This window comes from Grammomys surdaster, unplaced genomic scaffold (genome assembly GCF_004785775.1).
Source record: "Grammomys surdaster isolate TR1022 unplaced genomic scaffold, NIH_TR_1.0 125752, whole genome shotgun sequence".
Lineage (NCBI taxonomy): Eukaryota > Metazoa > Chordata > Mammalia > Rodentia > Muridae > Grammomys > Grammomys surdaster.
In genome coordinates this window covers 50,423-67,711 of record NW_021620584.1, presented here as the reverse complement: position 1 = coordinate 67,711, position 17,289 = coordinate 50,423, and the positions used below count along the sequence as shown (strand labels likewise).

The 17,289-nt window shown below is 38.6% G+C and overlaps 1 pseudogene; it reads right to left on the bottom strand.

The window, feature by feature from the left end:
* Positions 1 to 14,470: 14,470 nt before the first annotated feature.
* On the bottom strand, positions 14,471 to 14,850 carry LOC114639827 (annotated as a pseudogene).
* Between the last annotated feature and the right edge of the window lie 2,439 nt (positions 14,851 to 17,289).

The following is a 17,289-nucleotide window of genomic DNA, read 5'->3' as shown; positions in this document are numbered from 1 at the left end:
ATTTTGTGGTTAGGGGCTTTTCTCAGAAGTAGCTATCTCTTTGTGCACCAGCTTTCAGCAGGATGAGGCATAGTCAAGGTATTCAACTGAACAGGATGTAGGTGGGTGACAAGGCTTCGGTTTCCAGGCGAGGGGGAAGGCTGGCAGGGGTCCCTGTTAGGGGTCCTGGTCTCTGACATTCTACCCTACTGTATACCTCCAGGATAGGGCACAGAGTCCAGCATAAATCTTCTTTATGATCTGATGGCTATTTTTCTGTCTAGCTGCAGTACACATCCTTGACACTGTACTTCAAGAGCTCACAGCTCACTTGCAATTCCTTGACATGCTTTGGGTCTTGGAACCACCTATTCGCTCTGCTTATCCAGTCCCCTAGCTCCTTTAAGTCCCACCTTCACAGATTCCCATGGGCACAAACAACATTTCTCGCTGTACCCACATCAAGTTCATCTGGGTTCATGTTGGACAATATGGCCATGTTTATAACATTAGTCACACCCTACATAGTTGTTCTCAGGTTCTGAAGACAACTGGGCCTTTCTAAGTTTCCAGAAAGCTGCTACATGTCCCTAATCCCCTGATTCTCTCTTCTCTAGGACAGATTAGCTGTCTATTTTGGACTGTCTTTAAATGAAACATTTTAATGGATGCTCTCTGTGTCCAGTATGTAAGTTCAAACTTGGCCAGCAGTGCCCTGGTGAGAACTCACGCTCACTCCAAGGGCCACATGTTTAGCCTGGGTCGTGAAGCGAACACGCGAGAGGCTCTGTTTCCTTCTCAGGCACTCTCAAGCTCCCCAGCTTGATCCACATTCCCTGTGCTCTAAGCTTGTCCCCATCACCCCTTCCTCTCTTTCTAACCCTACAACCTAATCCGAGATTCGTCCCTTCAGTTTCCAGGAAGAGAAACTCATGACCATTGCCAAAGTGCCTTGTTCAACCAGAGCCGGTTTTCTTTGGTTCAGATACGGTAAGTGAATTTCTAAAAACTGTCACTTTCTTGCCATTCACAGAGTCACATGACTGTCTTTCAGTCACATAAACTGTGCTTCAGGTTGGGTCTCACTTCCTCAGTGTCCTTCTCTCCCTGTGCACATTTCCATAATGAAATGCTACGCTCCAGTTTGAAGTTTTCCGTTGCTGCTCTGAGTAGTATTGGTCTAGCTGGTCTCGGTGCTTTCCTGCCACGTCATCTATTGCCTCCCTTTCTCCATGTGGGTCCCTTTGCTTCCGTGAGCGTGCATGCACGCATGTGAGAGCGCGAACACACACACACACACACACACACACACACACACACACACACACGGCCTTCCTTCTCATTTCGCTCTGCTCTTCTCCACAGCCAACTCTTCCTCCAAGCTGCAGCTAAATTGGAACATCCTCCCTGCCCAAATGCAATTACTTTATGCACTCCCTTTGTTTATCCCATGCAGAAAAGCCTTATTTTCATAAATCTTCTCTAAAACAATGAATGCTACGGTTTTGTAATTTATTTGCCAGTGGTATTCAGAAGGAATTTATGGCATTTATGATCAGCTGGGGAAAATTACCCTTGCAAATAATGCAAATTGTATAAATCTCCCTTATCTCTCTAACTTAGGTAACTCGAAAAGTTCAGTTAATTATACTCTTATTATACATTTATTTTATCATAATCTCAGGCTAAAATTTTGGAAGGCACTATTGAAACAATAAATTCCTCTTAATATGAATATTTACAAAACTTTAAGTACTTTCCCTAGGCACTTTCTAAAATCTCTTATTTTCATAAGGACTCTTTGAATTTGGAAAAAAGTATTAAACTTCTTAGGCATATTTCTCTCAATACCAAAGAGAGAGACAGGGGAAGAAAACTGTGTGAATATTTTAAATACAAACTGACAGAGGGCATGGATTACATTCTTTTGTTCCCTGTTATATTTAGCACCCAGGACAGTTGCAGGCACATAATGAACACTCATTATGTATCGGGAGGATGCATGGCTGCATGAATGAAGAATGTCACTTAAGATTACATAAAATGTACATACTAAAATTTGAATTAATTTCAACCATCTCAGACATCAAAGCCAATCATTCTCCTGTTCCTCTCTTTCTCCTTCGCCCCCTCTTCCCATGCTTCCTCCATGTCCTCCTTAAAAAAAAATACAGAAGCAAGATACAATGACATAAGGTCCCAGGCATGGCACTGCATTCAAAGGGAATCTCAACCAATACGTTTCCATTTTCTGGAGATTTACACTGATGAACAGTAAGGAAATGAGCTGGATATGGGACAGCATCAAAACAGATGTAACACACACAAACTAAAATTATAAGAAGGTGGAAGCTATGAGGAAAAAAGATCAAATAAGGGAAACTGGAATGGATACACAGAATATGACAAAGCATGTTCCTCCAAAAAGAATGAGTATCTATGTTATACTGCACACACACACACACACACACAGACATACACACACACATGCATGCACACACCTACACATACACACATCCAAAAATATCAAAATGGAAAATCGTTTGACTCTAAATATGGCATTTGTCACTCATGACAACATACATGGAACTAAAGGACGTTATCTTATGTGAAAGTCAGAGTAAGAAGGGAAATTGGCATGTGCTTTCACCCCTGTGTGGGTGGGATGCTAAACAGGCAGATGCCCAGACATAGAAATGGTGGCCATTGGAAGCTAGATGTGGACAGAAGATGGGAAACAGGGAAGGTTTGTGACTGAGTGTCACACGTAGTTAGAAAAGGAGCGTTAACATTCCAGCACACTAGGGGGATTCGAAGAGAGTAACTAACTTGCTGTACCTTTCAAAATAAGTAGAAAATATAAGTCAACCTCTGGACTCACACGGCGGGGAGATAGATGGATTTCTATAACCTGTCCTCTGAACTTCATGTACACAGCACACCAAAAGTGTATGCGTGCATGTGGGCACACACACACACACACACACACACACACATACAGACACACAAGAATATACCTGAATAAATAAAATAAACAGAAAAAATACTCCCATCAAGAGAAGCAATCAATCTTTAAGATGAAAGATTTGCTATTTATACTGACTTGTCTCCACACTTTGTATGTGTCAGAATGACACAACAAATTCTTATCCCTGTGACAGAATAGGTCACAGAAAAACTTACGAGGGAGAGGGAAGAGTTTATTTGGCTCCCAGAAGAAGAGATCCCTTTCATCCTGGTGGGTCAGCATAGTGCTGGACCTGTTACTTGGAGACAGAGAGCAGAGCAATCCTGGGGTGGGGCTAGAACCATAAGACTCGGCCCTAGTCATTTCTTTACTCCAGTGTGGCCCCACTTTCTAAAGCTTCCATAAGTTCCCAAAACAATACCAGACACCAAGTATTCAAACACATGAAATTGTGGGGCACTTCCTATTCAGAGAGAGAGAGAGAGAGAGAGAGAGAGAGAGAGAGAGAGAGAGAGAGAGAGAAACAGAGAGAGAGAAACAGAGAGAGAGAAACAGAGAGAGAGAAACAGAGAGAGAGAAACAGAGAAAGAGAAACAGAGAGAGAGAAACAGAGAGAGAGAAACAGAGAGAGAAAAATATATAGAGAGAAACAGAGAGAGAGAAACAGAGAGAGAGATGTCTCCACCATAAACATTAACAAAGCCCTATAGACAATCCGCCTGTGGTCTACCTCACCACCATTTTTCTCTAATGTCACTATAATAGTACTTTCAAAGTCCATTTTTATACCTCTCATCTCATTGCACAAATGACCTCCGTCTATAGATTACAAAATTGAGGCACAGAGACAATCAATGTCTGAGCGGCCCCACACAGCACGGTGAACTTCCAGTGCTCTTCAATTCAAGTGCAACAAGTAATCCCTAAGTACTGTTTACTTTAAGTCTCTGCATGAATCTGCAGGCCATACGTAGACAGTGCTCAACTGCATTATTTTACTGCACAGTTTCTTTTATGGTCTTCCTTTATTTATCATGTAGTTGGTCAGTAAACACTATAAATTATTTACATGCCTTAAAGGATGAAATAACATTTTTAATACTTAGTCTAATGACTTTTTTTGTGTGTACCATTATTTTAATGCTATTCCATCAAGTTTTGAATAAATAGCATTATTAAGCCAAACTGGCAGCATAAAAATATGTTCTTTAAACTGTGTGCTTTGTAGTATTTTATTTTAATAAAATCTATTCAATAGAAACCTCTCACATCTTACCTATTTTTTCTCATAAAACAAAACAAAAAATTGCTCTAGGCCTTTAAAGAAAAGCCAATTGAAAACTAATGATAATTGCTACATTAATGTCAAAGTTGCTTCTGAGTATCTTTGCAGCACTTAATTGACTATTACTTGCTATGATTATCAAAGCTTAAAGTCATAGTGAATGGAGGAGGAGGAAGAGATGAAGGAAATGGAGAAGCAGGAATCCAAGAAAGCATGGGTCCTGGGAAATTTCAAAATGGTTAAAGGGTGAGTGCAATAATTTGTCAAACATTGTTAATTGCTCCACTGTGGTACCACCAGCTGTTGCCATGGAAATATGCACAGTTGACAGGTGCGAATGCACACACTGCGGTGGAGTACTTTGTGCTCATGCACAGATCCACACTGTCATTCTGTTGAATACAAGTGGAATTCCATGATGTCCTGTTGTCATTGCTGTCATAGGTCTCTGAAAAGTACAGCCTGTGACTGTAAGCTCTAGAGTATATAAAGCATATTTCATTGGACCCAGGTTTTAAGTGTGTACATGTGCATGCATGAGTTTCTGGATGATGAATTATTTAAATGCCCTAATCAGAGAGAGGCCTCCATGCTTGGATTTCCATGTCTGTCCTTGCAGGCACTTCCTAGCTGACCAGAAAGATATCAGGTAGGTGCAGAGGTCACACAGCCCTGTAGCTGTTGTTATTTTGTGGGAGGTGTATGAACATGACACCAAGTAGACATTAATTTCTGGTAGCTTTGGAGGCAGGAAAGTATTTTCAAATCATCAAGTCCACAGGGGCATGAAGCATCCTAATGGAAGATGAAGGTTTTAAGGAAGCAGAGCTGACCTGCAAGCATTTCTAGCCAGAGGAACCTGGATGGAGAGCAGTTCCAGCCATTATTATGCAAGGAGAGACTTGCCCTGAGGAGGCCAGGCCAAGACTGAGCTAAAGAGCTTCCTGATAGAGTCTGGGAACCTTGGTAACATTTTAACCCACATTTGATTGCAGATAACCGTTTACATGCAATTTATTTGAGGGTCAGTAATGTAATGCTTTTAGTTTGGAGATTTAATTTTATTTTCCTTAATGCTAAAGCCTTCTGGATATGGGAATGAAAGTCAGCAGAGAGAGGGCAGACAGTGGCTTATTCTGAAGAGGGACAGCAAGTTGGTAAGTTAACAACAGATCCTTTCTCTCGCTGCACGATCCAAGGCCAGGCACTGATCCCACACAACTCAGGACCCAGCTTTCTCTATCTTTGTCAGATTTGTACGGGGAATAATTCCTGTCTCCAGCTTAATCACAGCCCGTGTCATCAGTTTAAATTATCATATTTTAAACAAAACTATTAAAGTATGCACATTATTAATATATGATCTCATAACAAAGCAGCTCTGTAGGCTTCAGATGAAGTCTACTGGATGGTGGTCAATTAACCTGCAAACCCCCAGCCTTTGGCTGCTGGATCTCTCAAACTTCTGTGTGAGTAGCAAGGACTGATCTCTGCCAGTCTCTCTAGGGACTGGCAGTATTCCAGAACCTGGAATTTCTTATGGCTAAATGAACCCCTAGCCTGCAGTGTAGAATTCAGAAAGTATGGGAGGGAAAGAGGTGAGTTATCAAGGTCAAATACATTATAGATACATAGTATCATATTACTGAGCTTAAGATATCCTATACCGCTGAATCTATGGAGGTTTGTTACCAGAGGTTTATTTAATGTTTTTAGTAAGTACATAGGGTGCATAAGTATTAGCAAATGTTCTATTCAGCAATTTGCAAAGAAAAGCAAATATAGTACTCCTTACAGTCTATATTTGCTGCAAATTTTTGCTAACTTCACAGGATAAATCCATCTTTTTCTCTGCTGTAAAGTCTAACTAATGGTTTCTAGAAATGAGGGCCCACAAGATGGTTCTGTGGGTAAAAGCACTTGCCACCCCAGCCTGACAACGTGAGTCCTAACCCGGAACTCACAGTGAAATGAGTTCCCGAAGGTCATTCTGTGATCTCTGGTATACATGCACTTCCACCCCCATACATGCACACACATGTACATGGCATACATGTACACTCACACATGTACACACATAGATGTTCGTCTTCTGTGACTATTTTACTCCATTTTCATAATGTTCTCAAGGTTTATCTATGCTGGTGACTGCACTGGAATTTCTTTCCTTTTACAGTGGTTTGTATATACATATCACATTTAGTCCATATATCAGTAAGTATACCCATTGCTTCCTGCTACACCCTGACTGTGAATATGATATTCATATATCTCTTCAGCTTTTGTTTTCAGAGTTTTGTTGTTGTTTATTTGTTTGCTAGGTTTTTTATCATTACATGCTTTAATTTTTGCTCCTCCTCCTTCCCTCCTCTTCGTTGACACTGTTGTTCTTCCTATGGGGTTGCAATCTCCTTTAGCCCCTTCAGTCCTTCCCATAACTCTTACATAGGAGTCCCAGACCAAAGTCCAATGTTTGGTTTTAAGTATCTGCATCTGTCTCAGTCACTGGTGGAGCCTCTCAGAGGACAGCCATGCTAAGCTCCTGTCTGAAAACACAACGTAGCATCAGCAATAGTGTCAGGGATTGGTGCCTGCCTATGGAATAGATTCCAAGTTGGGCCAGTCTCTGGATGACCTTTCATTCAGACTCTGCTCCATTTTTGTCCCTGAATTTTTTTTTTTCTGGGTCAAAAGTTTTGAAGGTGGGTGGGTGTGTCCCCACTGGGGACCATGTCTATCTACTGCAGGTGGTCTCTTGAAGTTCCACCTCCCCACTGTTGAGCATTTTGACTAAGGTCACCTCCATTGAGTCCTGGGAGGCCTCTCGTTCCAGGTCTCTGGGACTTTCTAAAGATTCTCCCAACCCTTCACCCCTGGCTTTTTTTTTTTTTTTTGATATGTACCAAGAAGTTGAATTGTTGGATCATTCAAGTTACTTTAAGATATTCAGAGACTGGCAGGGTGCCTCCATGGATTAAAGGGACTCAGTGCCTAAGACTGCAATCCCAGTCACCGGAGTTTGACCTCTAGAACCATATAAAAGAAAACCATGGAAAAAGAGAACCAAACCCACAAAGTTCTCTGCTAACCTCCATTTTATTATGTTCTATATATTAACAATAATCTAATAAAAAATGTAAAAAAAATTTTGCGTAGACTTCTGACATTTCAAACTTTGCCTCCAGTGCCTGCTGGGAGGCACACATCTGAATATCCGTGTACTCATATGTCTGTCCCTTCCACAGCTGGGCAGGTTGCATGAGAGGTTATCCCTGGACTTGTGAAGTACATTTCTGCACTTCACTGGATAGACAGCAAACATAACATCACTACCATGGAAATGACAGTGATTGCATAAAGCTATCCAGATAAACCCCCAGGTGTATGGCCTGGCTTCCCTGGAGCTTCCCCACTTCCCATTGCAGATTGTGTCCATAAGCTGCAGGGCCTGCCTCAACCACTCGGAAAATTGTCTGGCTCTATGAAGGCATGTTCCCCATCCCAGTTCATAGTTTTTAAGAGTTCCATGCTTAGCTTGTCTTCTCTTTATCACCGCATGTCATCTCTGTGCGTTTCCCTCACCTCCATCAGTGAGACCATGGAGTCGAGGGAAATGATCAATCAGTTTTTGTAATGGCCTTTTTCAGTGTTCTTGAAGATGCTAGAGCATCTCACATTGAACAGAAAGATCACACTTTTCTCCCATACTTGACTTTTCTATGCTCAGTTTTGTATTTAATTGTTCTCTTTTCTATTAGGTTAATATTCGGCAATTTTTAAGAATGGATAGACATTCAAAGTGACCTTTAGAAGAGAAAATCAACTTTTGTGTAAAGTCCATTGCGTAACTTTGTGACCCACTTTTTGCTACACCACTGAGCATCATGCCAGTGGCAGTGACTGGCCTGCATTTCCACTAAATGACTTTGTGTTATAGACATGTGGACTGCATGCAAATATATATAACACAATTAAAAACAATGTACAAAATCTAAAAAGAAATGTGTTTGTTGATTCGTCATGCATGAGATTGGAAGCAATAGACAGATAATGAGAAAAATTATTACCAAATAGTCAGTATGTACTTTACAGAAAGTAAGTTGTCCTACTGCATCAACGACAGTTTCAGAGACGGTATTACTGTGTTGTGGTCTTTGATCACATGCTCCTCATTTTTGCTGTCTTTTGTCATTTCTAATCAAGGACATGGCCATAGGTTTTGGTTTTGTGAAGTGTCACTAGGTTTGCTATTTTCTGTCCTCTAGCCTTGAGTAAAAATATTGTAAACTCCATAATCTAGTGGATATAAATTCAGATTACAAATCTGAGACACAAGCTGGTTATACCTCAAACGTTTTCATTTGTAAATTAGGAACCATGATATCTCTTCCTTAGAAATGTATTAAGACAAACCATACCTCATACCTAAGGTCCTAAGAGATTTCACAATACATAATTACCTGTCCTTTACAGTCACTTTATAGCCACAATTCTTAAATTTTTATTAAACATGCAAAATTGTACTCTCAGTAACTTAAGAACTATGCTTTATGAAACAGCATAGAAATGCAGAGCCAAGCCTTATAACCTCCGACACATTCTGCTTTACTAAGGAAGCAGAGGTCTATGGAAGAGAAGCATCAAAATGATCATTAAATAGCAACAAGGAGAAAATTACTTCAGATGTGGAGAGAACAGTGAAAGTCAGCAACCTTTCCAGGCACTAAATTTATCTTTCACAGATCTGAACTCAGTCAAGACCTGGTGGGATCCTCTGTTTTAAAATATCTGACTACTTTTCTTTATTCTCCAAAACTTCCAAACCTTATGTTTCTGGTGGCTCTTTACTTACCTCTAAACTTTTATTCATGTACATTGACCATGATGAAAATTTTCCCTCTAGCCTCTCATTGAAAACTACACTTTGGAGTCCTACTAAATCATATTGCATACATAGAGATTCCATAGCCTTTATGTAAATAAATAGGCAGAGTCCAACTCAAACCTCTACTTCATTTGAATAAAAAATATATGCTTTTATTTCCAATTTTGGACCATCAGAGGAGATCTTAAAAATTTCTAATTTAAATGTAAATGGTTTTGAAATAAATACTGGCCGTATATAATTAATTTTGGTAACATTCTTTGCAAACATCTGATATCTATCCATATAGGTTCTCAGCTAATAAGTAGGTTTGATAGCTACCTAGATGTCAACTGCTGATTGGAAGGACCATTTATGACTTACTCTAATAAGTGTGGAATATCTAAATATACTTTATGTAATTTGAGCTCTTAACAATTTTTAATCAAATGTATTCCATAGTTTATCCTTATGCATATTTTCCTTTAAAAATGTATATTCTATAGCCCTAGCTATCAGTACCCGAGGATGTGACCTCTTTTAGATATGGCATCGTTGGCGAGGAGTAAATTACACAGTACAGATTCTTAATCCAGTATTACTGTTGTCCTTATAGAAAGAAATTTGGATACAGATATTAAACACAGAAGAACACCATATGAGGAGAGAAGTGGGATCAGATGACACATCATAAACCAAGATACCACATCCTAACAAGGTAACCGAAGCTTGGAGAGATGGAAGGATCAGTTTCCCTCACAGGTCTCAGATGGGAGTAGCCTGAACACATGTTGATCTTGGACATCTCATCTCTAGTGCTATGAAAGGATGAGCTGTTGTTGTTGATATTAGCCTTTCAGTTTGTGCTACTCTGTTACCATAATCACAAAGAGAGAAGAGGACCGAGGCCAAGATCAATGACTCTTCAATTTCTTGTGCAATCCGGCTCTGACTATAAGGAAACTGCCAGGACCTGGGCTGTCACTAGATGGACTATAGCTCCTGATGTGAAGGAATGTGGTCCACGGCAGCCCCTAGAAGGTGCTAGAACATGGTATATGCTTACAGCTAAGCCAGTGTTTATTGTGATTCTAGAAAGACAACAGTCTTAAGAAACCTGCTATCACTAAGATCTATGTTATCTGGTGACACAGTTTAACCAGCACAAGGCTGGCCTCAGTTTGGAGCTGCATAGAAACCACAGCCATGGCCAATCCAGAGGGAAAAAGATGTCCAGATCTCATTCATCTCTCCCAGAGGTATGAAAATTGCAGCCCATGCAGGTCAGACGTGACCAGGTCTGGTAGTAGCAAATTTATTCTCGGTTCACTCTCATTCCACACCCTTTGAGATAGTTTCTTTCCTTAATTTTCCACTTCAGGAAATATCCAGAACCTCAGAAGAGAACAGTGGCTTCTCTAGCTCAGTGAAAAAGAGCAATAAAAAGTCCAAAGAGGAAATGTGTATTGGCTTAATTATGCAGTCAAGTGACTAAAATAAATCTTAGCAGAATCTAAGGTCCATTGCTCTAGTTGTAAACCTTTTCTGAAAGAACTTAAGAGAAAAGGTTATGCTTTTTGCCTCTTTCTTGACTTGATGCTACTTGAAATTATAAAGAGAAAATGGAAGAGGGAAAGAATACAGAGATATATCAGTATTATTAAAAATCCACATCTACATTTGCCCCAAATGTTATATCGTTTTTTCTGTGTTTATATGTTATGCATACTATACTGGTTACTATATGTGATCTTCTCAGAAACCCTTGGAAGCAGATCTTCCTTTTACAAATTGAAAAACATCAGTTCCATTTTTTTCCTGAATACTGGCACTCAGAAGGAACTGGTTGAAGTTCATGCCTTCAGTAATTAACTGATGAAGCTCATATTCAAATCATGTATAACTTGCACTAAGATGTGCTGGAGAGAGACAATAGAAAATAAGAGGAAGGAATAAAAATGAGAGAAATGGAAGAAAGTGGGAAGTGAGGACTCTATCCTAATGGAATACTTTAGATAACCAACTTAGAAAAAGGAAGATTGATTTGGCTCATGGTGCAAGAGGTTAAGTCCATGGCCAGATGGCCAAGTTGCTATGTAGCCTGTCCTAACTACTCTTGGCCTCATCAGGTAGTCAGGACATATGAAATGGCCATGCTACGTGACTAAGCTTAAGGTCTTCTTATTTTATTTCTTATGCAGCCAAGTTGACCAAAACCAGTCCATTCTCTCCTGCCTCTGCCTTCTGAATAGTAAGATTACGGAGTATCTTGCCTTCTACCTCAACTCTTTCTGTGACTGTTACCATGCAGTTTTCCTTTCATGTTGCTTTACAGTGGTACTCCCAAGCTTGAATCCAGCCTCTTCTCTCCTTTTTATCTATTTCTTGATTCCCCAATGCCCTGACTTTACTTGTCCTCTGAAGCCAGAACTAGATGAAATGTTCAAGTTCAATTTCAACTTTCCCTTTATCCAGTGTATCTATGGCTCTGTACTTTGTAACAAATGAGTCTATCAAAAACTACAACATCATTTAATTTACTGTATACCAGTTTTAAAGCAAACTATCTTTGCATGAAAAGATGTACTCCTCGAGGCCAGCACTTTATTGAACTGGTTCTTCATTTGGTTCCTTTTCCTTTTACTAAAACCACCTGATAATTAGATAGTGAAAGAGGAAAGTAAGTGTCATTGATTATAAACAATATTGTGTGTGTCCACATTTTCAGGGCGGCTTCTCTTGCAGGCTTACCATTTTTTTTAGTTGAGGTAACATTGATTCCTGGTAAAAGTTCAGTCAAAACTTTCCATCAGTTGTTGATGGAAGAAATACCCGTTTACTTTTGATTACTATCACCCATCTATATTCAACAAAAGAAATAACAGGATGACGGATCATTCAATTGTATCACTTGTGTTAAGGTCTTCTGTCCACTGACCTCATTGATTTCCATAACCTTAGGGTTTAGATATTGAATCTTTAATGGTGCATATGAAAGACGTGAATAAAAAAATCAAATGGTGTGGCTTTTCCAGCGTCTGTGTAACCTGAAGCTCTTAGCTACTACCTTATGGCACTAGAATAGTAGCCATGGTTTCCAACGCCAATAAAAATAATAGTGTCATAAAGGTGAAGAATATGCTGTATAGACATTTTTTAAATTAAATTTAACTTTACAAGTGACAGTCAAATAGAAAGAAGAAATGTCTTCTTTGTTGAAAAAAATTTGAGATGAATTTTTCTGTTTTGTTATTGTTTTCAGCCTGTTCTTTTTTTTAAATTTGTGTCATTTTTGTGTTTTGTTTTCTATGACAAAGTGTTTAGTTATTTGTTCTGGGCTGGTCCAGTACTTCTTACCTCCTGAAAGCTAGCATTACATGCAGATGTCACCATGCCCAGTTAACATGGATCTCTGGATATTTGACCATTGTACCAAATTAGCAGCCTCCTCATCATGCTTCTGCCATGACTTTCTCAAGTAACAGAGCTGAGACTAATGTCTCAACTGTTACCCTGGCTGTGCTATCTGCAGTTTCTAAAGGATGAATCAATCCAGCCTCTTAATTAATAGACAAGAGTGATAGCACACTGATTGAGCCATAGTTAATCTCATTCTCTCCTGAGTTTAGTAATTGACTTGATTCACCATGTACCTAAACCTCTTGCTTGCTAAGGTACCTAGAATACAGCATATGGTATTCTAGTTATTTCCATAACATAACCATGGCCTTCAAATTTCTCTTTCTCAAAAAGAAATCCTTTAATCAAACCAAATACAACAAATTTATTTGTTTTCATTAATACATTTTACAGGACTTGGATTTTTCTACTCAGAATACATATATATTTTACCTTTTAGCTATAATTTTGAGGAATGTTCAACAATAAAATAAGCTACCTGTAAAGGTAAGTGCTTCGCATACTAGAATTCTTTGAATTAATGAATAACTAATACTTACTATTGGCTACCATAATTAACTAAATGTTAATAGGGCCTTCATGTTAATTTCAGAAAAAAAACATGACCACGATTTATTTTTATTATGACATTTATAGTCTCTATTGTGATTGCTCAGCCATCACAGTTCCTGCTGAAATAACACAATTTTCGTCAATACACAACTAAAAAATAAGTGGTCCTGTGACTAACAAAATGACAGCATTTTAAGAAAAAAAAAAAACAACACTAGTCTACTTTCTGGAAAGCTGAACTATAATAATCCCTCAGTCCATATGACATTCACTTATCTCACAGATTTTTCAGTCATGGGGAAGTGAAGTTTTTTATTCTAAACTAAAGAGAATCAAAAGTTTAGAGTTCATTGTCATAGGTCTGGATTCCTCTCCTGGTATTATAATTCAGATCTTGGATGTCCTCTAAAGATCCATATGTTAAAATCTTGATCCCAAGGGTGGATGTATTAGGAGGCTACAGAACCCTTTAAGAGATGAGGACCAACGAGGTGTCGTGGTGCACAGGCAGTGGCAGGTGGATCTCTGTGAATCTTAGGACAACTCGGTCTACATAGAGAGTTCCAGAACATTCCCTTGAAAAATCCACCTCCTCTATGACATCTGCAACCCAGAAAACCGACAATGCAGCTCTCCCAGTAAAAATATTTCATGTCATATCATCTAATATCTTTGTCTGATAGTCTATTCTAAATTTTCTTACGGACTTCAAGTATGCGTTAAGTGACCACATCCCCTTAGAGACTAGAAACCATCTTTATCTTCCTTCCACCACCCCACAGAATCTAGCTCTGTTGCCAAGCATCTACACAGTACTTGAAGAATACAAACTAAAAAATGAATAAACTATAGGAAAAGTAAAAAGGTTGTTTTTATTCTTGCTCAAAACAAAACTGTTCCATTATTTCCATCTGAATTTTCTGAGTTCTTATTATATAAAGAGATTTATTTTACAACAATAGAGAGTTATAGCCCATTTAGCAACTTCCCAGACTTCTGCCCAGGAAGAAGAAACATAATGAGAAACCACAACATGATATTATTTCTCAATGATTTTCTAATTCTACTCATACTACGGATATTTTTAAGATAGTGGTTGTATTTCAAGATCAGAAGATCTCTTCAGTGTTTCTGTAGTTCCCTACATCTCCTAGTTCACCCATCGCCAGCACTGACAACTCTACAGGCTTTCAAATTTAATTCTATATTAGTTGTAACATTTGAGAGGCTGACTTTTAAGGCCTCCCAAGTAGAAACCATATATCATACAAACATACATACATACATACATACATACATACATACATATATATATATGTATGTATATATATGACCTCCTATACCAATCTATCCTTTTCAGCCAATTTGCCTCTATTTTTTTTTTTGTTCACTTTATTCATTGTTTTTTTTTTTTTTACAAAAGTTTATTACAATGTACAACAACAGGCTCCAGGATAACACTTCATCCTAGCTATTAGGTGGCAAAGATGTTATGGCAGGGAATCCAGATGGTTACATAGGGATGGAGGAGGAGGGTCACGTCACCTCCGATGTGAGGAACAGCTTACATTTTGCCAGATTTCTTAATTCCACCTGTGGCCAGGGGGCCCTTCCCCGCGGCCTTGGCTTTTAGCTCCTCGAGTTTCTTCTGTTCCTCCTTTTGTTTCTGCTTGAAAGCTTTATCTTCCTCGTCCATCTCCTTGGCCTGCTTCTTGGGCTGTTTCAGGGGCTTCTTTTTGCCACCTTCCCGGCCCGACATGGCGCCTCTAGCCCCTTCACCAGACCCTGCCTCTATTTTTTTAATATAGAAATACTGTACACTGTAGTTGGGGCACAGTTCCTCTTATACTGTAAATAAAGGATAGTTGACTTCCATTCATTGTGACTAAGTCATCTTTTTAGCATAATCACATTAAATAAGCAGTGCCTATCTTGCTTAGTTGAATTATCACAGTTATTTTAACCTTTGCTCTTGGATCTCAATTTTATTTTTTTATTTCTTAGGCGTTCTAAATACTTTTATGTTGAATCACACCTTTTATTTCTTTAATAATTTCAGTTTTCTTCTTTTTCTATTTTCTCTTCTCTCTCATGTCTCATTCTTTATTGTTTTGAGACAAGGTCTTATACAACCCAGGCTGGATCTCACTCACTGGGTAGTATAGAATAGCTTTGAACTCTTGCTTCCTTCACCCCTTTCCCTTCCTCCTTCAGGAAGTTAGGGCCATAAGTGGGAAATGGCTTCATAGGTCTTGACTTTTATCCCTGCCTCTCATTATACTGCTTTCCATCTCCTCCTACAGAGCTACATTCCCAAGACACCAAATGTCAGCCATAAAATATTCATCAGTCTTAGGTTGAGAGTCAATGGTTTTTAACCTGCCTAATGTTCCAAGTTCTTGTGGTGACCCTCAACCATAAAATTATTTTTGATGCTACTTCTTAACTGTTATTTATGAAATGAAATGTAAATATTTGTGTTTTCCAATTATCTTACAACCCAATGAAATGGTCCTTTGACCTACAAAGGTCTTGGGACCCACAGGTTGAGGATCAATGAAGAGTAGGCTATAGAGCAAGCTCTGCCTCTTAGTAGCTACTGTCTGCCCTAAGTGTTTGACACTTGTTACAAAAATTCTGCTAATCTCTTCCAATTTGTCAATATTCATGAGAAATCTGTCTACTTTAATACCCAATCATATCCTCTACTGTTTACACCATGATAAAAGCAAATCTCATGGGCATACCCTTCTTCTAATCTATTAGTACTTTATCCAGAGCATACTTCCTTCAAGTTGGCATGTATTTCATAACAATTATGAGTTTGATCCTTGGTCCATCAGTCTTCTGTAGACTGGTTATAAGCTGATTTTTTAATAGATTGATGACTGTCTCTTATAGAATTTAATTTAAAACACGTTAAAGCCAAGATAAAAATCCACCAAGTCTTCTAAAATCTCCATACTTTTCATAGTTACAGTAGATGATTCTGACTAGGTCATTTTCTTCAAGAATACTCAGTCCATTGTCCAAGTTTAGAACAAAACGAAATTGTAAATTGGACACCCTACTGTTGCTTCTAAAGTGCACACTCATCTATCACTATCTTGTTCTTCTTCTGTTAGGTATACGGTTACCAATTTTGAATAAATGCCTCTCTCTTTCCTACCTCTTCCTGTTAAATTACCTCCCAATCCCTAGTCTTTGATTTTGTTGTTAATCATAAAAGTTTGGCCATTTCTCTGTTATGAATTCTACCTTTTTACTTTTGTGTTTTGACAATTATAAAACAGCATCTATCACATCCAAATGGAAAAATCAGTAGTATGTTTGATAGACTTTATTGGTCTGTACAGTCAAAATCTCTGAGACTAGTGGGCTTAGTGTTGTCTCTAAGTATTACATTATTTTCATTACAAATATCATTCCACACTCAGTAACTTTCTTCTTCCCTTATTTTATGTTTGTTTCCTTTCATTTTGAGGGTATATTTTTGCACTGTAGCCTTGATCTCGTGACATTTCTGCAGACTGCAGGTGCACACCTCCATAAAGAGCTTGTTCTCTATTGTTCTTAGGTTCGAATTATATGTTTAATTATCACTTTTGCCTTGGCTTGCTATCTCTAAGCTTCCTTAACAGACTTTTTTAAACCAGCTTCCGAAGATTACTAATATCTGATCTTAAACTGTGCTCAATTTGTTAGCCTGATAAAAAAGATGCTGCGAAGGAACTCTAGTTGGCAAAAACATAGCAAAGGAGTTCAAAGCTCAAGAGAAGACTGCTTAGTGTCAGATGCCACTGCAGCCATGGGGTTAAATGTTAGATGGGCTTTCTTCAATGCTTCCTTTAATCTTCTTTCAAGCAGTTCCCTTCGTTAATCCTGTTCCTACTATTCATGGTCCCCCACCTGTATCTTTTCCAATTTCTGTTATATGTCCATAGTCAGAGAATGATCAGAAATCACCAATGCCTCTTCAGATTTCTCCATCCATCCTCAGTTCTCTTTATCCCCATTCTCTTACTCAGGATGGAAACTAAATAAACAGGGTTGTTTTTTCCTTCACTAAATGGCCATCAATTTGTCTTTATTTCCACTGTATGATTCTTCTTTTTGTTAACTTTAACTTAAACCATCCTTTCTGCTATGCAACAAGGATTTAAATTCATTAAATTATTGTCCAACTCATTCAAGCTTTATCTACTGGTAGACTGGTGTTTC